General features: G+C 37.8%; 1 non-coding gene across 1 annotated transcript; it reads left to right on the top strand.

The window, feature by feature from the left end:
* Positions 1-2,058: 2,058 nt before the first annotated feature.
* On the top strand, positions 2,059-2,166 carry LOC130971832 (small nucleolar RNA R71). The gene has a single exon (XR_009083039.1). It is a non-coding gene; the product is annotated as a small nucleolar RNA R71 (small nucleolar RNA).
* Positions 2,167-26,171: the final 24,005 nt, after the last annotated feature.

Here is a 26,171-nt window from a genome sequence, read left to right on the forward strand (position 1 = left end):
GTTAAACGCCGGGCTGATGCCCATTCCTGGCGTTTAACGCCAGGTTCTTACCCTTTTCTGGCGTTTAACGCCAGTCTGGTGCCCCTTTCTGGCGTTAAACGCCCAGAATGGTGCCAGACTGGGCGTTAAACGCCCAACTGCTAGGTTTACTGGCGTTTGAACGCCAGCAACATCTTCCTCCAGGGTGTGCTGTTTTTCTTCCTGTTTTTCATTTTGTTTTTGCTTTTTTAATGGATTTTGTGACTTCTTATGATCATCAACCTACAAAAAACATAAAATAACAAAAGAAACTATATAAATTATAATCATTGGGTTGCCTCCCAACAAGCGCTTCTTTAATGTCAGTAGCTTGACAGAGAGCTCTCATGGAGCCTCACAGATACTCAGAGCAATGTTGGAACCTCCCAACACCAAACTTAGAGTTTGAATGTGGGGGTTCAACACCAAACTTAGAGTTTGGTTGTGGCCTCCCAACACCAAACTTAGAGTTTGACTGTGGGGCTCTTCTTGACTCTGATTTGAGAGAAGCTCTTCATGCTTCATCTCTATGGTGACAGAGGGATATCCTTGAGCCTTAAACACAAAGGATTCTCCATTCACTTGAATGATCAGTTCACCTCCATCAACATCAATCACAGCCTTTGCTGTGGCTAGGAAGGGTCTGCCAAGGATGATGGTTTCATCCATGCACTTCCCAGTCTCTAGGACTATGAAATCAGTAGGGATGTAATGGTCTTCAATCTTAACCAAAACATTCTCTACAAGTTCATAAGCTTGTTTTCTTGAGTTGTCTGCCATCTCTAGTGAGATTTTTGCAGCTTGTACCTCAAAGATCCTTAGCTTCTCCATTACTGAGAGAGGCATGAGGTTTACACTTGACCCTAAGTCACACAGAGCTTTCTTGAAGGTCATGGTGCCTATGGTACAAGGTATTGAAAACTTCCCAGGATCTTGTCTCTTTTGAGGTAATTTCTGCCTAGACAAGTCATCCAGTTCTTTGGTGAGCAAAGGAGGTTCATTCTCCCAAGTCTCATTTCCAAATAACTTGTCATTTAACTTCATGATTGCTCCAAGGTATTTAGCAACTTGCTCTTCAGTGACATACTCATCCTCTTCAGAGGAAGAATACTCATCAGAGCTCATGAAAGGCAGAAGTAAGTCCAATGGAATCTCTATGGTCTCATTTTGAGCCTCAGATTCCCATGGTTCCTCATTAGGGAACTTATTGGAGGTCAGTGCACGCCCATTGAGGTGTTCCTCAGTGGCGTCCACTTCCTCTCCATCCTCTCCTAATTCGGCCATGTTTATGGCTTTGCACTCTCCTTTTGGATTTTCTTCTGTATTGCTTGGAAGAGTACTTGGAGGGAGTTCAGTAATTTTCTTACTCAGCTGTCCCACTTGTACCTCCAAATTTCTAATGGAGGACCTTGTTTCAGTCATGAAACTTTGAGTGGTTTTGATTAGATCAGAGACCATGGTTGCTAAGTCAGAGGGATTCTGCTTAGGATTCTCTGTCTGTTGCTGAGAAGATGATGGAAAAGGTTTGCCATTGTTAAACCTGTTTCTTCCACCATTATTATTGAAACCTTGTTGAGGTCTCTCTTGATTCTTCCATGAGAGATTTGGGTGATTTCTCCATGAAGAATTATAGGTGTTTCCATAGGGTTCTCCTAGGTAATTCACCTCTTCCATTGAAGGGTTCTCAGAATCATAAGCTTCTTCCTCAGATGAAGCCTCCTTAGTACTGCTTGGTGCATTTTGCATTCCAGACAGACTTTGAGAAATCAAATTGACTTGTTGAGTCAATATCTTGTTCTGAGCCAATATGGCATTCAGAGCATCAATCTCAAGAACTCCTTTCTTCTGACTTGTCCCATTGTTCACAGGATTCCTTTCAGAAGTGTACATGAATTGGTTATTTGCAACCATTTCAATGAGCTCTTGAGCCTCTGTAGGCGTCTTCTTCAGATGAAGAGATCCTCCAGCAGAGCTATCCAAAGACATCTTGGATAGTTCAGAGAGACCATCATAGAAAATACCTATGATGCTCCATTCAGAAAGCATGTCAGAAGGACATTTTCTGATTAATTGTTTGTATCTTTCCCAAGCTTCATAGAGGGATTCTCCATCCTTCTGTCTGAAAGTTTGGACTTCCACTCTAAGCTTGCTCCATCTTTGAGGTGGAAAGAACTTTGCCAAGAAGGCATTGACTAGCTTTTCCCAAGAGTCCAGGCTTTCTTTAGGTTGAGAGTCCAACCATGTCCTAGCTCTGTCTCTTACAGCAAAAGGGAATAGCATCAGTCTATAGACATCAGGGTCTACCCCATTAGTCTTGACTGTGTCACAGATTTGCAAGAATTCAGCTAAGAACTGATGAGGATCTTCCATTGGAAGTCCATGGAACTTGCAATTCTGTTGCATTAGAGAAACTAATTGAGGTTTAAGCTCAAAGTTGTTTGCTCCAATGGCAGGGATAGAGATGCTTCTCCCATAAAAATCAGGAGTAGGTGCAGTAAAGTCACCCAGCACCTTCCTTGCATTGTTTGCATTATTGTTGTTTTCGGCTGCCATGTCTTCTTCTTCTTTGAAGAATTCGGTCAGGTCTTCTAAAGAGAGTTGTGCTTTGGCTTCTCTTAGTTTTCTCTTCAAGGTCTTTTCGGGTTCAGGGTCAGCTTCAACAAGAATGCCTTTGTCTCTGCTCCTGCTCATATGAAAGAGAAGAGAACAAGAAAATGTGGAGTCCTCTATGTCATAGTATAGAGATTCCTTGAGGTGTCAGAGGAAAAAAGAAATAGAAAGAAGAAGGAGAAGAAGAATTCGAACTTTACTTAGATAAGGTTCGAATTGTGCATTAAGAAGGAGTGGTACTCCATAAATAGAAGGATGTGAGAAGGAGGGAAGTAATTTTTCGAAAATTAATTAAAATATTTTGAAAACATTTTTGAAAAACACTAATTGATTTTCGAAAACAAAAGTGGAAAAGAAATCAAGTGATTTTTGAAAAAGATTTTTAAATTAGAAATCAAAAAGATTTGATTGTAAACTATTTTGACAAAGATGTAGTTAAGAAGATATGATTGGTTTTAAAAAGATGTGATTGAAAAGATATGATTTGAAAACAATTTTAAAAAAGATTTGATTTGAAAATAAATAACTTGCCTAACAAGAAAAGATATGATTCAAACATAAAACCTTCCTCAACAGAAAAGGCAAAAAATGTTCAATCAAATCATTAATTGTTAGTAAGTATCTTTGAAAAAGGAAAGAAATTAATTTTGAAAACATTTGATTGAAAAGATATGATTTGAAAAAGATTTGATTTTGAAAAACTTTGAAAACTTGAAAAAAAATTGATTTGAAAACAAAATCTTCCCCCTAGCACCATTCTGGCATTAAACGCCCAGAATGGTGCACATTCTGGCGTTTAACGCCCAAACTACTACCCTTTTGGGCGTTAAACGCCCAGCCAGGCACCCTGGCTGGCGTTTAAACGCCAGTCTGTCTTCTTCACTGGGCATTTTTGAATGCCCAGCTTTTTCTGTGTGATTCCTCTGCAGTATGTTCTGAATCTTCAATTCTCTGTATTATTGACTTGAAAAGACACAAATTAAAAATATTTTTGGATTTTTAATAATGAGGAATAATCAAAATGCAACTAAAATCAAATAACAATGCATACAAGACACCAAACTTAGCAGTTTGTACACTACTGACACTAACTAAATGAGAATGCATATGAGAAAACAACAAAACACTCAAGTCAATAGAATTCAAAGATCAAAACAAGGAAATCATCAAGAACAACTTGAAGATTAATGAAGACACTTGCATGAATTCGAAAAATGCAAGAAGAACAGAAACATGCAATTGACACCAAACTTAAAATGAGACACTAGACTTAAACAAGAAATATTTTTGGTTTTTATGATTTTGTAATTTTTTTGGATTTTTCGAAAATTAAGTGAAAAGGAAAATAAAGGTATCAAAATTCTTAATGAGAATTCCAGGAATCATGCAATGTTAGTCTAAAGCTTTAGTCTAAAGGAATTAGACATAGCTAGCCAAGCTTCAGCAGGACATTGCATTCAAGAGCTAAATTGATGATGATCAATCAGCTTTGGTGATGATAAGAACATCACCTTGAAACACTAGAATTCATTCTTAAGAACTCTGAAGAAAAATAATACCTAATCTAAGCAACAAGATGAACCGTCAGTTGTTCATACACAAACAATCCCCGGCAACGGCGCCAAAAACTTGGTGCACGAAATTGTGATCACTACAACTTCGCACAACTAACCAGCAAGTGCACTGGGTCGTCCAAGTAATACCTTACGTGAGTAAGGGTCGATCCCACGGAGATTGTTGGTATGAAGCAAGCTATGGTCACCTTGTAAATCTCAGTCAGGCAGACTCAAATGGGTATAGTGATAAACGAATAAAGCATAAAGATAAAGATAGAGATACTTATGCATATCATTGGTGAGAGCTTCAGATAAGCGAATGAAGATGCCTTCCCTTCCGTCTCTCTGCTTTCCTAATGTCTTCATCCAATCCTTCTTACTCCTTTCCATGGCAAGCTTATGCAAGGGTTTCACCGTTGTCAATGGCTACCTCCCATCCTCTCATTGGAAATACGTTCCTGATGCTCTGTCACAGCATCGGCTATCTATCTGTCGGTTCTCAATCAGGCCGGAATAGAATCCAGTGATTCTTTTGCGTCTGTCACTAACGCCCCGCCCTCAGGAGTTTGAAGCACGTCACAGTCATTCAATCATTGAATCCTACTCAGAATACCACAGACAAGGTTTAGACCTTCCGGATTCTCTTGAATGCCGCCATCAGTTCTCGCCTATACCACGAAGACTCCGATTAAGAATCCAAGATATTCACTAAGCCTCATATGCTTGTAGAACAAGAATGGTTGTCAGTCACCTTGTTCATGAGTGAGAATGATGATGAGTGTCACAGATCATCACATCCATCAAGTTGAAGAACAAGTGATATCTTGGAACAAGAATAAGCGGAATTGAATGGAAGAACAATAGTAATTGCATTAATACTCGAGGTACAGCAGAGCTCCACACCTTAATCTATGGTGTGTAGAAACTCCACCGTTGAAAATACATAAGAACAAGGTCTAGGCATGGCCGTGAGGCCAGCCTCTCAAATGATCTAAGAACTAGATGTCCGAAGATGAAAATACAATAGTAAAAGGTCCTATTTATAGGGAACTAGTAGCTTAAGAATTACAAAGATGAGTAAATGACATAAAAATCCACTTCCGGGCCCACTTGGTGTGTGCTTGGGCTGAGCATTGAAGCATTTTCGTGTAGAGACTCTTCTTGGAGTTAAACGCCAACTTTTATTCCAGTTTGGGCGTTTAACTCCCATTTTGGTGCCAGTTCCGGCGTTTAACGCTGGAATTTCTGAGGGTGACTTTGAACGCCGGTTTGGGCCATCAATTCTTGGGCAAAGTATAAACTATCATATATTGCTGGAAAGCCCAGGATGTCTACTTTCCAACGCCGTTGAGAGCGCGCCAATTGGGCTTCTGTAGCTCCAGAAAATCCACTTCGAGTGCAGGGAGGTCAGAATCCAACAACATCTGCAGTCCTTTTCAGTCTCTGGATCAGATTTTTGCTCAGGTCCCTCAATTTCAGCCAGAAAATACCTGAAATCACAGAAAAACACACAAACTCATAGTAAAGTCCAGAAAAGTAAATTTTAACTAAAAACTAATAAAAATATACTAAAAACTCAACTCAAACTACTAAAAACATACTAAAAACAATGCCAAAAAGCGTACAAATTATCCGCTCATCAATGGAATTTTCGAAAAATGCTAGAAAAGATTTTTAAAGCATGCAATTGACACCAAACTTAAAAATTGACTCAAGACTTAAACAAGAAACACAAAATATTTTTAGTTTTTATGATTTTCTAATTTTTTTGGATTTTTATTAAATTTTTTTTCGAAAATAATGGTTTGAAAAACGAAAAAGAAAATTTTGAAAAAGATTTTTGAAAAGAAAATTACCTAATCTGAGCAACAAGATGAACCGTCAGTTGTCCATACTCGAACAATCCCCGGCAACGGCGCCAAAAAACTTGGTGGACGAAATTGTGATCACTATGTTCTTCTATCTTTTGAGCTTTAGTATGAATATACCCTTAGGGCACTGTTTATTTTCTTTATTGGAATTCACAACTCCGTTCAACTAACCAGCAAGTGTACTGGGTCGTCCAAATAATAACCTTACGTGAGTAAGGGTCGAATCCACAGAGATTGTTGGTATGAAGCAAGCTATGGTCACCTTATAAATCTCAGTCAGGCAGATTAAATATTGATTTATGGGTTTCGAAAATAGAAATAAGAAAATAAATAATAAAAAGGATAGAAGTACTTATGTAGATTCATTAGTAGAGGTATCAGTTAAGTATATGCAGATGCTGTATGGCTCAAGGACGCCTGCTTTCCTACTGCTTCCACTCAATCCTTCTTACTCCTTTCCATGGCAAGCTTTGTATAGGGGTTCACCATCAACTGTGTCTACTTTCATCCTCACGGGGAAATATCCTATGCGGCTGTCACTCGCACAGCTAACCAGTCTGGAGGCATCACCCATGGTTGATAGCTACATCCCATCCTTGCAGTGAAAGCTAATGCTCACGCACTCTGTCACAGTACGGCCAATCACCGGTTGGTTCCCTCCCCTACTGGAATAGAATCCCTTTTTTGCGTCTGTCACTAACGCCCAGCAGGTTACAGGTTTGAAGCACGTCACAGTCATTCATTACCGGAATCCTACTCGGAACACCACAGACAAGGTTAGACTTTCCGGATTCCCAGGATCCTACTCGGAACACCACAGACAAGGTTGGACTTTCCGGATCCTCATAAATGCCGCCATCTATCTAGCTTATACCACGAAGATTCTGTTGGAGAATCTAAGAGATACACATTCAAGCTCTGTTGCATGTAGAACGGAAGTGGTTGTCAATCACGCGCGTTCATAAGTGAGAATGAGAATGATGGTTATTTAATCATCACATTCATCATGTTCTTGGGTACGAATGAATATCTTGGAATAAGAATAAGAGAGGAATTCGAATAAAAGAAAATAGAACTTCATTAATCTTTGAGGTACAGTAGAGCTCCACACCCTTAATCTATGGTGTGCAGAAACTCCACCGTTGAAAATACATAAGTGAAAGAGGTCCAGGCATGGCCGAATGGCCAGCCCCCTAAAACGTGATCAATAGTCTCTTAGGATGAAGAATAAAACAAAACTGAGACCAAAGATGTCTAATACATTAGTAAATCATCCTATTTATAATAAACTAGCTCCTAGGGTTTACATGAATAAGTAATTGATGCATAAATCCACTTCCGGGACCCACTTGGTGTGTGCTTGGGCTGAGCTTGATCAATACACGAGCAGAGGCTTCTTTTGGAGTTGAACTCTGAGTTATGACGTGTTTTGGGCGTTCAACTCCGGATAATGACGTTTTTCTGGCGTTTAACTCCAGACAGCAGCGTGTACTTGGCGTTCAACGCCAAGTTACGTCGTCATTCTTCGAATAAAGTATGGAATATTATATATTTCTGGAAAGCCCTGGATGTCTACTTTCCAACGCCGTTGAGAGCGCGCCAATTGGAGTTCTGTAGCTCCAGAAAATCCATTTCGAGTGCAGGGAGGTCAGAATCCAACAGCATCAGCAGTCCTTTTGTCAGCAATTTTCAGAGTTTTGCTCAAATCCCTCAATTTCAGTCGGAATTTACCTGAAATCACAGAAAAACACACAAACTCATAGTAAAGTCCAGAAATGTGAATTTAACATAAAAACTAATGAAAACATCCCTAAAAGTAGCTCAAACTTACTAAAAACTATATGAAAACAATGCCAAAAAGCGTATAAATTATCCGCTCATCAAACCTTCTGTAGAATCCTGCATGCCCCAGAAAGCTTCTGATTGCCTTAACATTGGTAGGTGGTGGTAATTTTTCAATTACTTCAACTTTAGCTTGATCCACCTCTATTCCCTTGTTTGAAATTTTATGCCCAAGGACAATCCCTTCAGTCACCATAAAGTGACATTTTTCCCAGTTTAAAACTAGGTTGGTCTCTTGGCATCTTTTCAGAACAAGTGCTAGATGGTTAAGGCAGGAGCTGAATAAGTCTCCAAATACTGAAAAGTCATCCATGAAGACTTCCAGAAATTTCTCTACCATATCTGAGAAGATAGAGAGCATGCACCTCTGAAAGGTTGCAGGTGCATTGCACAGACCAAAAGGCATCCTTCTGTAGGCAAATACTCCAGAAGGACATGTAAATGCTGTTTTCTCTTGGTCTTGAGGATCTACTGCAATTTGGTTGTAACCTGAATAGCCATCCAAAAAGCAGTAATATTCATGACCTGCCAGTCTCTCTAGCATCTGGTCTATGAATGGTAAAGGAAAATGATCCTTCCTGGTGGCTGTGTTAAGCCTTCTGTAGTCAATACACATACGCCACCCTGTAACTGTTCTTGTAGGAACCAGTTCATTCTTTTCATTATGAACCACTGTTATGCCTCCCTTCTTGGGGACAACGTGGACAGGGCTCACCCAGGGGCTATCAGAAATAGGATAAATAATCCCAGCCTCTAGTAACTTAGTGACCTCTTTCTGCACCACCTCCTTCATGGCTGGATTTAGCCGCCTTTGTGGTTGAACCACTGGCTTAGCATCATCCTCCAATAGGATCTTGTGCATGTATCTTGCTGGGCTAATGCCCTTAAGATCACTAATGGACCACCCAAGAGCTGTCTTGTGTGTCCTTAGCACTTGAATTAGTGCTTCCTCTTCCTGTGGATTTAAAGCAGAGCTTATGATCACTGAAAAAGTGTCACCTTCTCCCAGAAATGCATATTTCAGGGATGGTGGTAGTGGCTTGAGCTCGGGTTTAGGAGGCTTATCTTCTTCTTGAGGAATTTTTAGAATTTCTTTTATTTTCTTTAGTTCCTCCAGATCAGGCTGAACATCTTTAAAGATGTCCTCTAGCTCTGATTCAAGACTTTCAGTCATATTGACCTCCTCCACTAAAGAGTCAATAATATCAGCGCTCATGCAGTCATTTGATGTGTCTGGATGCTGCATAGCTTTGACAACATTCAACTTGAACTCATCCTCATTGACTCTCAGGGTTAATTCCCCTTTTTGGATGTCAATGAGGGTTCGTCCAGTTGCTAGGAAAGGTCTTCCTAGAATGAGAGTTGCACTCTTGTGCTCCTCCATTTCCAGCACTACAAAGTCAGTGGGAAAGGCAAATGGCCCAACCTTGACAATCATGTCCTCAATTATGCCTGATGGGTATTTAATGGAGCCATCAGCAAGTTGAAGACATATCCGGGTTGGTTTGACCTCTTCAGTCAAGCCAAGCTTTCTGATAGTGGATGCAGGTATTAGGTTGATACTTGCCCCAAGGTCACATAGAGCTTTCTTGGTACAAGTACCCTCTAATGTGCATGGTATCATAAAGCTTCCAGGATCTTTAAGCTTCTCTGGTAAGCTCTTTAAAATGACTGCACTGCATTCTTCAGTGAGAAAAACTTTTTCAGTTTCTCTCCAATCCTTCTTATGACTTAAGATCTCTTTCATGAACTTAGCATAAGAGGGTATTTGCTCAAGTGCCTCTACAAACGGAATCTTTATTTCAAGAGTCCTTAGATAGTCTGCAAAGCGGGAAAATTGCTTATCCTGTTCCGCTTGGCGGAGTTTCTGAGGATAAGGCATCTTGGCTTTATATTCTTCAACCTCAGTTGCTGCAGGTTTATTTCCTACAGAAGTGGTTGGAGAAGCCTGCTTAAGGGGGTTGTTATCAGCACTTGCAAGTGTCTGACCCCTTTGTGGCATTTGAACGCCAGGATTGGGTGCTTTTTGGGCGTTTAACGCTAGATTGCAACCCTTTTCTGGCGTTTGAACGCCAGAAGTGGCTACCTATTGGGCGTTTAACGCCACTTTCTTACCCTTTTCTGGCGTTTGAACGCCAGAATCATTCCTCTCTGGGCTCTTACTGTCCTCAGAGGGATTTTGGGTAATTGGTTGGTCCTCCTCTGTTAGTTGTTCCTTTCTTAGCTTTCTGCTGCTTTGAGTTGATATATTCAATGTCTTCCCACTCCTTAATTTAACAGCTTGGCATTCTTCTGTTATTTGTTTAGATAGTTGCTGTCTTGTCTGATTCAATTGTGCTTCCATATTTTTGTTAGCATTTTTAGTGTTTTGGAGCATCTCTTTAAATTCTGCTAACTGTTTTGTCATCAGGTGTAATTGCTGATGAAGCTTAACCATTTGTTCTTGAGGATTAGGATCAGTGGCTACTGCCATAACTTCTTCTTTTGTAGAGGACTCATTGCTAGAGTACAAATGTTGATTTTTAGCAACAGTATCTATAAGCTCTTGAGCCTCTTCAATCGTCTTCCTCATATGTATAGATCCACCAGCTGAGTGGTCTAGAGACATCTGAGCTTTTTCTGTAAGCCCATAGTAGAAGATGTCTAACTGTACCTACTCTGAAAACATTTTAGAGGGGCATTTTCTTAGCATACCTCTATACCTCTCCCAGGCATTATAAAGGGATTCATTATCCTCTTGTTTAAAGCCTTGGATGTCTAGCCTTAGCTGTGTCATCCTTTTTGGAGGGTAAAATTGATTCAGGAATTTATCTGATAACTGTCTCCATGTTTTTATGCTTGCTGTGGGTTGGTTATTCAACCACCTCTTAGCTTGATCTTTTACAGCAAATGGAAACAGTAATAATCTGTAGACATCCTGATCTACCTCTTTATCACGTACTGTGTCAGCAATTTGTAAAAATTGTGCCAGAAACTCAGTAGGTTCTTCCTGTGGAAGACCGGAATACTGGCAATTTTGCTACACCATGATAATGAGTTGAGGATTTAGCTCAAAGCTACTTGCTTTAATGGGAGGTATACAGATGCTACTCCCATATGCAGCTGTAATGGGGTTAGCATATGACCCCAGAGTCCTTCTGGACTGCTCAATTCCACTTAGGTCCATGATGGAGAAAGGGAAATGATATGGATTCACAGGTAAAGTAAAAAAAAAAATTTTAATTAAAAGTGACCAAAAATAATGAAATAAAATAAATGGAAAAGAAAATAAAGTAAGATTTCGAAAACTAAAAGAAAATAAAATTAAAGCAAATTGAAAACTAAATTAATTAATCAATTAAAAAGAGATGATTGAAAAAAATTAAAAAGATTTGATTTTTGAAAAAGATTTGAAAAGATCAATTTTTGAAATTAGAATTTTGACTTGACTAAAAAAAAGATATGATTTTGAAAATCTTTGACTAAATTAATGCAAAATTTCGAAAAATATGAGTAAAATAAGGAAAGGATATTTTTTTGATTTTTTAAAATTTAATGAGGGAAGAGAAAAACAACAAAAAGACACTAAACTTAAAAATTTTAGATCAAAACAAAGAGAACAAACAAGAAAACTTTGAATGTCAAGATGAACACCAAGAACACTTTTTTTGAAAAAATTTTAAGTGAATAAAAGCACAAAAGACACCAAACTTAAAATTTTTAGAAAATCAAACACAAATTTTCGAAAACTTAAAGGAAAACACAAGGAAGACACCAAACTTAAAATATGAAACTAAAATCAAATGAAAGACTCTAAACCAACAAAAATAAAACAGTCCTAATCTAAGCAACAAGATAAATCGTCAATTGTTCAAACTCGAACAATCCCCGGAAACGGCGCCAAAAACTTGGTGCACGAAATTGCAATCACACTTTTGCAATCCCGCACAACTAACCAGCAAGTGCACTGGGTCGTCCAAGTAATACCTTACGTGAGTAAGGGTCGATCCCACGGAGATTGTCGGCTTGAAGCAAGCTATGGTTATCTTGTAACTCTTAGTCAGGATATCAATAATTATCAGGGTTGATTGTAAAAAGCAAAAGAACATGAAATAAGTACTTGTTTTGCAGTAATGGGGAACAAGTTGAGGTTTTGGAGATGCTCTATCTTTTGAATCTCTGCTTTCCTACTGTCTTCTTCTTCAAGCACGCAAGACTCCTTCCATGGCAAGCTGTATGTAGGGTTTCACCGTTGTCAATGGCTACCTCCCATCCTCTCAGTGAAAATGTTCAACGCGCTCTGTCACAGCATGGCTAATCATCTGTCAGTTCTCAATCAGGTCGGAATAGAATCCAGTGATTCTTTTGCGTCTCTCACTAACGCCCAGCCTTCAGGAGTTTGAAGCTCGTCACAGTCATTCAATCCTTGAATCCTACTCAGAATACCACAGACAAGGTTTAGACCTTCCGGATTCTCTTGAATGCCGCCATCAATTCTAGCTTATACCACGAAGATTCTGATTAAGGAATCCAAGAGATATCTACTCAATCTAAGGTAGAACGGAGGTGGTTGTCAGGCACACGTTCATAGGTGAGAATGATGATGAGTGTCACGGATCATCACATTCATCAAGTTTAGAAACAAGTGATATCTTAGAATAGAAGCAAGCATGATTGAATGAAAAACAGTAGTAATTGCATTAATCCATCAAGACACAGCAGAGCTCCTCACCCCCAACCATGGGGTTTAGAGACTCATGCTGTAGAAGATACAATGAGAAACATGTAAAGTGTCATGAGGTAAAGATACAATGTCAAAAGATCCTATTAATAGTGAACTAGTAACCTAGGGTATACAGAAATGAGTAAATGACGTAAAAATCCACTTCCGGGGTCCACTTGGTGTGTGCTTGGGCTGAGCATTGAAGCTTTCATGTGTAGAGACTTTTTCTGGAGTTAAACGCCAGCTTTTATACCAGTTTAGGCGTTTAACTCCAATTTTTGTGCCAGTTCCGGCGTTAAACAGCGGGAATTCTAAAGCTGATTTGCAACGCCAGTTTGGGCCATCAAATCTCGGGCAAAGTATAGACTATTAAACATTGCTGGAAAGCCCAGGATGTCTACTTTCCAACGCAATTGAGAGCACGCCAATTGGGCTTTTGTAGCTCCAGAAAATCTATTTCGAGTGCAGGGAGGTCAGAATCCAACAGCATCTGCAGTCCTTTTCAGCCTCTGAATTAGATTTTTGCTCAGGTCCCTCAATTTCAGCCAGAAAATACCTGAAATCATAGAAAAAAACACAAACTCATAGTAAAGCCCAGAAAAGTAAATTTTAACTAAAAACTAATAAAAATATAATAAAAACTAACTAAAATATACTAAAAACATACTAAAAACAATGCCAAAAAGCGTATAAATTATCCGCTCATCAACTACCCGGGAATTAACTCAAGTCTATTTTGACAAATTAAAAATCTAATAATCGATTCAAACAATCAGGGAGATAATGTTGCCGCAATCATTGCAGAGTCCACATATGAAGAGGACTTCTCCACCAAGGTGGGATATATTAGATGTTCTGGAGTTGCCGCCGCAACGGCCTTCCTTTTGCTCAGACATGGTATATGTGTTAGCTATAACCAATTACTTTAATTCTCGAGAACTGTGGTGTTTTTTTCATGACTTAATGCTGGTATATATCGCTGCAGTAAGACCTCCGCCATTTGGGTCCTCAACTGGATGGCCATGTGTGGCGCCTTCTAGCGCAATCTGATGCCTCAAGTATGTTGCTTTTACATTTCTAATGATCATTATTTATATTACTGAAACCTCCTTTGCTTACAAAATGCAGATGGAGGAAAATGGTATCAGATTGCACACTGATGTTGCTTTGTTAATGGCTCCATTCAACGAGCGAACACAATGAATAACCAACCATGCTTCTACGTCTTAGCTTAGAGCTAGGATTTTTAGTTTTATTTACAAAGTATCTATTGGGACCTTACTGCTACTAAGATTACAGTTTCTCGTCAAGTATGTCATACTTTGTTATGTTGTGTTGTCACTGTGTTATTATATTTTAATGTTGTTATTTAGGAGTATGGATGCGCTTCAGCTATGTCATGCTTTATTATGTTTTGTGTCTCTACAAACTCTGTCTTTGGATTATAGGGTTCAAAATCACTTTTAAGTGAAAATTTACTAAAAAGAACATGAATTTTAATAATTATTTTATTAGTTTAATTTAAAGATTTAAATAAATTTTACGAACCAATTTTATAAGGGGTAAGTATTGTTTTGGTCCCTAATGTTGAAGGTGAGAATCGAAACCATCCCTCATCTAATTTTCGATTTTGAATCGTCCTTAACGTTTTTATTTGTATTAAAATCGTCCTTTTTAATAAAATTTTTAATTTTATTCCTAAACTACCCTTATTTTAATAAAAATATATAATTAAAAAAATAAAAAAAGAACGCGTTTTGGGGGGGCAAAGAAAACGCGTTTTGTTTGGGGTTAGGGGGGAAGGGAATGCGGGAGGGAGGGGAGGAGGCCATCACCATAGCCGCCGCCACCATCCGCCCACGAGCCACCGCCAGAACCACGAACAGAGTGCGTCACTGGAAAGGAGAGCCCGAGTTGCCGATCTAACCAGCCGTGGAGTGCGTCGCCACCGTTCATGCATGCTCCTGCCACCGCCGATCTACCCAGCCGCTTTTGCCGTCACCATGGAGTACGTCGTCGGGAAGGGGAGCCTGAGCTGTCGATCTACACAGTCGTCGAGTAAGTCACCGCCGTTCATGCATGCTCCTGCCACTGCCGATCTACCCAGCCGCTTCTGCCACCACCGTGGAGTGCATCGCCGGGAATGGGAGCCCGAGCTGCCGATCTACCTAGCAGTCGAGTGCGTCACCGCCGTTCATGCATGCTCATGCCACCGCCGATCTACCCAGCCGCCGTCGCTCCGTCGCCCACGAGCTGCCGGTGGTCCTGCAACGCCGGATGCATATGCTTCTTTGTGCTTTGAATTTTTTATTTGGCTTTGTGCTTCTCTGTTGATTTGGCTTTGTGCTTGAATTTTTTGCTTCTGCCTTTCTTTTTTGTTGAATTTTTTGCTTTGTGCTTGAGTTTCTGCTTCTCCATCATTGAATTTGTGCTTCTGCTTCTCTTGTCGAATTTTCTGCTTTCTGTTTCTGCTTGTGTTGATTTAGTTATTGAATTTGTTGAATTTGTGTTGATTTGTTGAATTCCTGATTTCTTGATTGTTGAATTTGTGTTGATCATGTTGTTATTCTTGGTGATGTTGGTGTTATTGTTGGTGTTGGTGTTGGTAGTGGAGGTAAAGGTGCCAGTAGTAGGGAAGGGTATTTTTGTCCAAAAAAATTAAAAGGACGATTTTAATGCAAAAAAACATTAAGGACGATTCTAAATCGAAAATTAGATGGGGAACGGTCTCGATTCTCACCCTCAATGTTAGGGACCAAAACAATACTTACCCCATTTTATAATAAAAATTAATATTTAATTATTACATTAAAAATAACATATAAAATGGATAAAATATATTTTATAGTAAAAACAAAAATAATATATGAATAATATATCAAAATATACTTTATTAAATTATATTACTCATAAGTTTTTTAGTACTCTCAATACTCTTTTATTTAATACTATTTTAAACTATAAATTTTAATTATTTATGACTTTATTATTAGTTTAAATTAGTTTTTTATTTACTTTGTTTTTAGTTTTTTATTTACTTTGTTTTTTTAATAGGATCAATAATTTATATTATAACAAAATTATAATAATAAACTAATATACAAGAATTACACTTACAAATTTTAATATAGCCAAACAAAAATTAAAATTTTTTTATACAAAATAAAAAATAAAAATTTTATAAAAAAATATAATTATATATTTAAAATATTTGAGTACTAAAGAGACAATAAGAAAGAAAATAAAAGATAGAATTTATAAGAAAAAATAAATTCAATCCCAACATGACACCAGGATTATGGAGTATGAATGCATTTTAACTATGGCAGTCTTTTGTTAAGAACTTCAACTATGCCTTGATTGTATTTTTGACCTTTAAATTTGTAATGTAAGAATATGTGATATGGAAACTTACATTAATCATAAACCATGAAAGCTACATACACAATCCCTTAGCTTACACACGATTTAGCAACCTGGTTGTTTATGGATTGTGCACATCACAATTAAGTCATTAATTTAGCCAACAAAAATAAAACACAACAACCACACCATTAGACTTAATTCATTAATTTGTTAGAAAAGTAAAACACAGCTCAAACAGACTTGCTTCCACAAGTCATGGAAAATGTTCATGGCTCGGACAGAGATACATCCAAGTAATGGTCTTCCTCGCAGGATTCGTCTTCATGTTTCTCACAAGCATCGTGACCGCTCTAATGACTTCTCTGCCAATCTGTTTCATCAATCTACACCAAAATATAACAAAAGTGATCTACACCAAACTTTCACAAAAATGGAACCAACCAAAGGCATCATCAACAACAAATCAAATACTATTAATGACGTACGAATAAAATCCAGCATCAACTACAAATCAAATACTATTAATGACATAAAAACGAACTACTTAAAAGGAAAAAGTAACACATTCTACTCCACTAACCTCTTCTCATAAATCTCGATACTCAATATAATCAGCCTCTTTATAAATAGCCCTCCGTTGGGTACCACTGATGCGGAATTCTAATATCCACAACTGAACTGACAAGTGCACTGGGTCATACCAAGTAATACCTTCGGTGAGTGAGGGTCGATCCCACGAGAATTGATGGACTGAGCAACAATGTCAAATGAATCACTTAGTCAGGCAAGCAGAAAGTGGTGTTTTGAAGGTTGTAAATCGCATTAAACAGTACTCCAGAGAGTAAGGAAGCAAACAGCGGAATTCGTGTGAAATATATGTGAGAAATTACTTAAGGTTTTGGAGTTATTTATTCATTCGGATTAAGTGTTCTTACCAAATCATGGCAAACTGTAATTGACTAAACCTTAATCCTTTAGTGATTTAATCTCCACTAACCTAATCAACCACCAATGTCTTGGTCACTTAATATAGATTAGAGGGTTAAGTTCAATTCTAGTTTATTAGCCACAAAAATCCTAATTACCCAAATAAAAAAGGATTATATGTCACGTATCCCGTTAAGTCCAAGTAATTAGCAATTTAGGAAGAATTTACTTTCAAGCTGGTATTCAAGTGAGATAACTCTTCCGAGAATCACAAGAATGCATATAGAATCAGGGTTGTTCCTCTTATATACCCAGATTCATAAAATGAAGAACGAAAGTAATCCTTGAAACTAAATTAATACATTAATTAAAATAGAACAATAATAGTCTTAATCCATAGAGATAAATAGAGCTCCTAACCTTAACCGAGGAGGTTTAGTGACTCATGATTCAGAGAGAAAATTAGGGTTCAGAAAGTGCGAAAGTGCATCAAAGAGAAGATCGCCCCGAAAGGCTGAATCTTTTCCCTTTTATATCTAACCTAATTTGATTTGAAACTAAAATAAAATAATAAATTCTAAACCAAAAAGATTTTATTTGTAATTAAAAATAACTAAAATAAAATAATATAGAACTAAAAGCTAAATCTAACTAAAGATGCTCCTTTAGTGAAGTGTGAATCCGGGTCATTGGCGTGAAATGTCAAATTCAGCGTTTAGCGCCCTTGTGGACAGAAAGCTTCCATTCAACTCTGGCTTGCTGGCGCTAAAGGCCAGGCTTGTCATTTAGCACCCTAGTAGGCAGAATGCTCCCTCGCACGGCTGAGTTGCTGGTACTAAACGCCCAGGTCCGCGTTTAGCGCCCGCTTGGCAGATTCGAATTCCTCTCCTTTTTGCATATGAACTCTGCCAAACTGATCCAAACTTCACCTGAAATAATTAAAACACTAAAGCAACTCAAAGTAGCATCCAAAGAGGTTTCAAACACTAAAATTTAATTAAAACTCAATAAATTCTAACTTAAACTAAATAGAAAATGAAGGAAAGATCCTCGCGCATCAACCACTACCATCAGCAGAATGTTCTTGCCCGTGTATATGCCTTTGTGAACATGATAATCAGTTATGGCCAACCGCGGGACAAATTCCACATCTCTTTACACCCTTGGTAGATGGCTGCCTACCCACACCAAATTTACGGTGCTTGTGGTGACGTAAAACCTGAGGATCCCTTACGCAATCCTCAAGAGTAGATAACACAAGAGGATCAGCTCCTTCTCCACTTGGAGAAAGTCTCTTACCTTTCAAGTGCAAAATTTCATTTCTCAATTTAGCAATCACGTCCACAAAATCATCCACTCGTGCAGAAGCAAGGACACACAACTCCCTGCATAGGTCATTCAATATCCAATTGCGGTAGGTAACCATCAAATCCCATCGAATCCCAGCAAAATGGTCATTTTTCCATGAAAGCTCTCATCCTTGAACGGGCCTCTTTTGACCACCTCTCTAATACTACACTCGCAGATATTTTAGTGATATCAAGGTGAAGAAATACTACAATAATGTGGTCACAAGAAATCCCAAGGGTCTCCATCCTCATGCATGAACACTTGAAGAATGATCCATTTCGATAATGCGAAACGCGCCACTCTCGGGTAGAATCTCCAGACTGGGATAGGGTGTAGATATTTGAATATGCTGTGAATGTACACGAGCGTACCTTTAACGTACAAGCCCGTGAAAGCATTGGTCGAAAAATAAGAAATATCTCTCTTGTTAGTACACTTGCCATAGACTTTTCAAGTGATCGTAGAGGGCTTTGCAGTACCATCTCGCCAACAGTGGACTATAACTCAGAGAATGCTTCCCGAGATCTCATTTGACTAATACATCGAAAGAATTGCTCAACAAAGTCTTTTAAGTTGTGTCGGGAATGCACAAACTTGCCGAGCATAGAGTAAAGCCCCTCACATCTTGACGTGGTTTGGAAGCCCCCAATGAAATTACCACAGATGTGTGCAGTTGCCTACATATGTCTTCTAGCATAAAGATCACACACCCAAGGATTATCCTATAGGCCTAGCTCGGAAACCATATTATTCTATCGCTCTTCGAACGTTGCCACTTCATAGTCAAATAACATGTATTTCTTGAATTCATATGTGAACACAGGATAGCTTATATTTGAGGTCGCATTTTGGAGTAAGTGCCATGCACGCAGACGATGATATGAATTTGGAAAAATTGATTCAATTGCTTTTTTCATGGCTCCATGATCATCAGTGATGACACGTTCGAGTGCCTTCCGAAAATTGCTGCAATAGCCACTTATATGGTTTTTTGGTCTCATTTGCAACAAGGGCAACAGCAAACACGATTGTTTGATTGTGATGATCAACCCCCCGAGAAAACCACCAGCGGACATATGTACTTATTCTTGCGATATGTCGCATCAAATGCTAATACGTCCCCAAATATTTCATAATCCAATTGACTGCAGTTATCACACCAACTAAAGCCACGCACTTGCATCCCCACTAATAACCCTCAGTTGCTTGTCAATTCTGTTGTACATGTCTTTCTTCAAAAATAGAACATTTTCACACCCGCCTGCTGTCTGCACAAATGATGCATAAATTTGTCGGGTCTTGATGTCGACTTTTAACATCATATTCATTTGATCAATTGCCATCGAGTTCATCTTTCTAGGTCCTGGAAGCATGAAAGTAAGTGTGTCCTCAAGCATCTTGTGATTATGAACTTTCTGGAAGAATGTTACAATCTATCTGCCACTATCCTTATCGACATGGGTATGCATTTTCGCCTCACATCCACACCTAGTCTCGGGCTTTGGCTCGCGTTCTGATTAGCAACTTCAACTCCATCACACATTCTTTCCTTCTGAAAGCCCTACCTGAAGCATACAAAAGATTGTTGTGTCAACTCATTATTTAGATTACGCCAAGACCTATACCTTTGAGCAGCAAACCCATTCATTTTTGTGTATAAGTTGTAGAATAAAAATGCTATTTCCCGATCTGAAAGATGGACACTTTTAATCACTTTCACTATGATTTTCTTTGGATTCATACAATCTAGATCAGCAATTTAATTAATTGCCTTTTCTTCCCAGTTGTCATAGAACCCATCCCCAAATTCATCATGTATCTCTGACTCTGCTTCAAAACCTTCATGACTTTTAAATCCCTCACTCCCTTCCTCGCGTACATCGCTTCCTTCACCATCAACATGGAGACCTTCAACTGGATCGAGGGCACAAACCAAATAAACTCTACAACCTCTTTTGAATAGTACTCCGATTCTTTCACTTCCAACCTCTACAACCAAATAAACTCAACTTCACCAAAAATTTTCTTTCTTTTATAACAATGACATTTTAAATAACATAACAAACCAACAAAAATATAAAAAACACTAACCATCGAAAATTGGCGGACTCAAAACTTGCTCGAATGGCTACTCATACACAAAAATAGGTAGAAAGTCCAACACTTAATTACGTAACCTCTGTCGTAAAACTTCTTCAACATCTATAATGGTAACAAACTTCAACATAATCTATGCCAACTTCACCTCACTATGCAGATCTCTGTTTAAGAACCTACTTTGCCTTTTTTGCGTACCCAAAGTTTCACAGAAGCATCAACAACAATGGGGACCAGACAAACAAAAATAATTACCTCAATCAAAGTTTGCTGACTAGATTCAAAATGAACAGCACCGGATCACCGGCTGAACGGGTGCTCGAACACGCACTGGCACCGAGTCTCAAACAAAGGGGAAACTCGCAAAACACATGGCGAATGACGGTGGAACAGAGGCGTTTCGAGAATGCTAAAGCAGATTGAATGCCCACAGATCAGAGGCAACAGTTATCGTGGCTAGACAGGTTTAACACCGACGACGAGGTGGAGATTGCAACTACTTCTCTACCGCGTTTGAAGCAACGTTCTGGTCTGCCAGACTTGATACAGGCCACGAAGGCTAGAGCGGAGGGTGAGGGAAGCAAAGGGAATTAGGGCTTTTTTATTATTAGCTTTGAAATTTTTTATTTTTCTCTTTCTACTGGGCCGGCCTACATCAATAGAGCCTAAAATCCACTAGTTAAGAATTGTAAATTCTAAAACCTGTTTCCATAATAAATCTTAGCCATGTGGTCACTTTTCATGTTAATATTACCAACGGAGGTCAAATCAAAAACCAACAAAAAATTCCCATAACCGTTGCTTTTTGATGCCACCTTGTGTCAGAGTCACAGAGGTGCTTAAGGTGCCTCATTTGAACGGGCACTTCCTAAAATTCACCATGGAGTAGGTCATTCTCAATGACAGTAATATCTAAAAACAAGATTGGTTTTCATATTGGCCCTATCCTTTCTCCCCCAACAGATGATGCTCTGTTCCCAATTTGGGAATGTTGCAACAATCTGGTTTTCTCTTGGCTATTCCACTCTCTATCTCCTTCCATATCTCAAAATGTGATATACTTATTGAATGAATCCTCAATTTAGTTAGACCTCTGGGAATGATTCTCTTAATTTGATTTATTGCAAATTGCTAAACTCTAGGAAGAAGTCTCTGAGGCAAGGTACTCACTCTGTCATTGAGTTTTTCACATCTCTGAAGTCAATATAGGAGAAAATTGAGAACTCCTGTCCTCTACCCACTAGCTCATTTCCAGCCAAGAAGCATAGATCAGAGGGCTTCATAATTTGATTTTTTAAAGATTAGGATGAACGATTTGCAGTGGTTCGTTCACTAGTCCTTCTTCTCGATCCTCTTCCTCCCGTAAATTGTGTATTTTCCCTTGTCATCCAACATGAATGCCAACTGCAACTGGTTTCTGGCATCCTTGATGACCAGCACTCTCTCACCGCCGCCGTGGATACTCGTTGATTCCCCAACACCGGGCCTGGTCGTGCATCCTCTTCTTCCAAGTCTAGTCACAACAGTCCTTGAAGATTTGTACCCATTGTGGCCACTTTGGTCACACTATAGAGGTTTGCTACGGCAAACACGGCTATCCTCTGGGGCATCCACGATATCCCGGCCGGCTGCATCCTCTTGGTCGTGGTTCTACCTTTACTAATGTTGTCATTGTGCCGCAACCCTATCGTGCTAAGAACATTGGAGAAGGAGTGATAAACCCCATTTTTAGGGTTTATCTTGTGTTGAATTTAGAGTATTTTTTCAACCTTTTCTCACACTTATCCAATGAAATAGCATGGTTTTGTAAATTTTCTTTTAATTGTGCTTAAGAGTTAAAACATGCTTTTTAGGTCTTAAAATAGCTAAAATTAATTCATCTTGATTCCATTAGATGCCTTGATGTGTTTGCTATGTGGTTTCAGGTTTAGGAGGCAAAGATCAGATTGAGGGAATGAAGAAAAAGCATGTAAAAATGGAGAACTCATGAAGAAATGAAGGAATCGCAAAAGCTGTCAAGCTGACCTCTTCGTACTTATTCGATCATAACTTGAGCTACAGAGGTCCAAATGAGGCGGTTCCAGTTGCATTAGAAAGCTAACATTCGGGGATTCAAAATGATATAAGATTTGCTATAGTTGCATCACGTATAGGGACGCGTACGTGCACTGTACGTGTACGCGTCGATGCTGCACGTGACTTTCTAAAATGCAACTCATGGCCAGCGATTTTAGAAGCCTTGTGGGTCCAATCCAACTCATTTCTGATGCTATTTAAGCCAAGGATTGAAGGGGAATCAACATACTTTTGATCATTAGTCATAGTTTAGTTTTAGAAGTAGTTAGAGTTAGTTTCTAGGGAGAGAAGCTCTCACTTCTCTCTAGAATTATGATTAGGTTTAGGTCAATAATCTTAGATCTAGGTTTTGATTCATGTTTTCTTCTACTTCGACTTCTCAATTCCTTGTTGTTACAATCATCATTCTTCTATTCTTTTGTTGTAATTTCTTTTATGTTGTTTCTATGCTTTGTTGTAGATCTACTCTTGTTCCTTCTCTTTTCTTTCAATTCAATTTGAGGTAATTCATAATAATTGTGTTCCTTTTGATTGTTGTTGTTAATTCTTTGCAATATTGTTGTTAGATTCTATTCTTGTTGCAATTTTACTATGCTTATCTTTTGTGCCTTCCAAGTGTTTGCTAAAATGCTTGGTTGGATTTTAGAGTAGAATTTTATGCTCTTGGCTTGAAGAGGTAACTTAGGAACTGTTGAGTTACTAATATCCAAGTAATTGATCATTAGGAGCCATTGACGCTAATTCTCACTAATTAATTTGGTGGAGAGCTAGGACTTATGGACTTGGATTGATATAGCTCATTTGACTTTCCTTTACTAGTTACTAGTTAGAGGATGACTTAATGAGATTGATCCTTGCTAATTCTCATGTTGTGGTTAGTGATTAGGATAGAGATCCTTGACCACCAACCCTTGCCAAGACCTTTTTCGCCATTAGTTTACTTCCTTGCCATTTATCTTTCATGCCCCTAATCAAAACCCCAAAATATACTCCATAACCAATAACAAGACACTTTATTGCAATTCCTAGGGAGAACGACCTGATGTTTGAATACTTCGGTTATTAATTTTAGGGGTTTATACTTGTGACAAACAATCTTTTGTATGAAAGAATGATTGTTGGTTTAGAAACTATACTTGCAATGAAATTTCATTTGTGAAATTCTAAACCGTCAAAAATCCATTCATCAAGGAGCACAACACAGTGCTCTATCAGGTCTCAACTTGGATTTAACTCCAGCCCAGAAAGGCTCTCTCCTAACATACCTTACACAAACTGAGGCCCAAAAATTCAACATGCATTGACAAAAATAGTATTTCTAGTTCTTCCCAAATTGAACTTCTTTAGATCCCAAATTTGGATACACACCATCTTCTTCTTACACTTTTTCTTTTTTAAATAATACATCTCTAAATTCCAATTTTCATAACTCTTGGATCATCGATTCGGGAGCAATAGATTATGTTGGATCTTATTTATGTTGGTTTGTTTCTTATTTTTCTATTAAACCAACCACTGTTTATATGCATAATGGTTCACAAGTCATAGCTCATTATGAAGGAATTGTTAAATTTTATTCTTAGTTTCATTAATTTTTCATGATGTCCTTTACCTACCTCATTTGTATTTTAATTTAGTTTCTATATCTAAAGTCACACAAATGCTTCCTTGCAAACCAACCTTTTCTCATTCAATTTGCACTATACAGAAAATCACCAACTTGAAGTAGATGATTGTTTTGGGTAGAGTGAAAGATGGGTTATATATTTTTGAAGGAGCCACCAACCAAGCTTCACCCTCATTTTTACGTAACATAAATTCCTCTCGATCATACAACAAAAATCACCAATTTCAACCTTTGGCATTTTTGATGGGGCACCTTTCAAGACAAAGACTCAACATCTTGCATAAAATTTTTTTCTTTATTCCATTTCATAATGATAAAGCTTGTGATGTATATCATTTTTTAAAGCAAAGAAAATTACCTTTTTCACAAAGCTTTAGTAAAGCAAATGACATTTTTGACTTATTACATTTAGATATTCGGGGCCTTTAAACAAAATTCTAATCACAATCATAAATATTTTTTAATAATTGTTGATAACTTTATCTATTTTACTTGGATCATTTTATTATAGTCAAAGAGAGATGTTCAACAAAAAATAAAATTTTTTTATTACATTAGTGAAGAGGGCTAGATACTGATTTAGAATTTCACAAGTTTAAAACTTGAATTCGTTGTAAGTATAGTCCTAAACTGGCAAACAACTCTATCAAAGTTTTATATATTGTCACAATTCAAATCAAATAACTGGGAGTTTTAATCCTAGGTCATTCTCCTAGGAATTACAATTGAGTACTTATCATTGGCTATGGAAAAATATGAGGGGGAGGGGAGATTGATCACAATAAACAAGGAATGTGAATGGCAAGAAACTAAAGGAGCAAGCAATAACTAAACATCAAAGAAAATTAAACTAAAAGCAATTAAACCAAAGGAAAGAAAATTCAAATGTTAAAAAAAATCTTGGCAAGAGTTGGGAGTCAAGAATCGCTATCCTTGTCATTGACCACAAACATGACAATTATAACGAGTTAATCTAAACATTGAAAAAGGTCAAATAGAAATAATTGATCTTAATCCACAAATCCTAACCAACTCACTAATTAGGCTTAGTGAAAAATAGCGTTGGTCAAAACAAAATCAACTAACAATCCTAAATCACCAATCATCAATAACTCAAGGTCACTTAAGTCCTCAATCCCAATTCAAGAAGAAAAATCTACTCTATAACTAAGGAAGACATTTTATCAAATACGTAGAAGGCATAGTAAGCAAATTGAAATAATAATAAAATATATAACTAAACAAGGCAAGAAAGTAATAATAACAATTCAAATAAACATCAATAAACATGAAAAACATCAAATTGCATTAAAGAAAATTGAAAATTCAACAAGTGTTCATAAACTAAAAATAGCAAAAACAATAAACTAACAATAAAAACTAAGTAAACTAAGATGGTAGAATAAGAAAATATAAAAAACTAAACTAAAACAAGGTCAAAACCTAAAACTAGAGAGAAATTAAACTAAGAAACCCTAAAAATTCTAAAATTCTAGAGAGAAGCTCTAACTTTTCTCTCTAGAATTTGGCCTAAAATATGATACTACACTACTACTATACTCTTTTGTTGACCCCACTTGATCCATGCTTCAAATGCTTCCGAAATGAGTTGGATTGGGTCAAAAATGGGCTTGCAATCGCAAGCCACGTGTTCTTTTAAGTGAGTCCTGTGCTGCGAGTCGTGCATACGCATATATGGTGCGTATGTATGAATTGGAAGAGATGCATATGTATGACCCATACGTATGCACAACCTGACAAATTTTCAAAACTCATTTTTTTATGAATTCTCCACTTTTGCATGCTTTCTCTCCACTTTTTCAAGGCATTCTTGCCTCTTAAATCTTAGATCACTCAACAAACATATCAAGGTATTAAATGGGATAAAAGTGAATTAAGTTTCACAATCTAAAGCATAAAAAGTATATTTTAACAATTAAGCTTAATTAGGAATCAACTCACAAAAGCTTGCATTTTAAATGAATAAGTGCAAGTTAAATTGATAATTTCTACTCATTTCAAGCAAAAAAATTATCATCAAATATGAATTTATCAATTAGTTGAAACTTAATTCAATTACAAAGTCAAGAGCATATGTTCGGATAATGGACCTGAATTTATGTTAAATA

This window comes from Arachis stenosperma, chromosome 3, assembly GCF_014773155.1.
Source record: "Arachis stenosperma cultivar V10309 chromosome 3, arast.V10309.gnm1.PFL2, whole genome shotgun sequence".
Classification (NCBI taxonomy): Eukaryota; Viridiplantae; Streptophyta; class Magnoliopsida; order Fabales; family Fabaceae; genus Arachis; species Arachis stenosperma.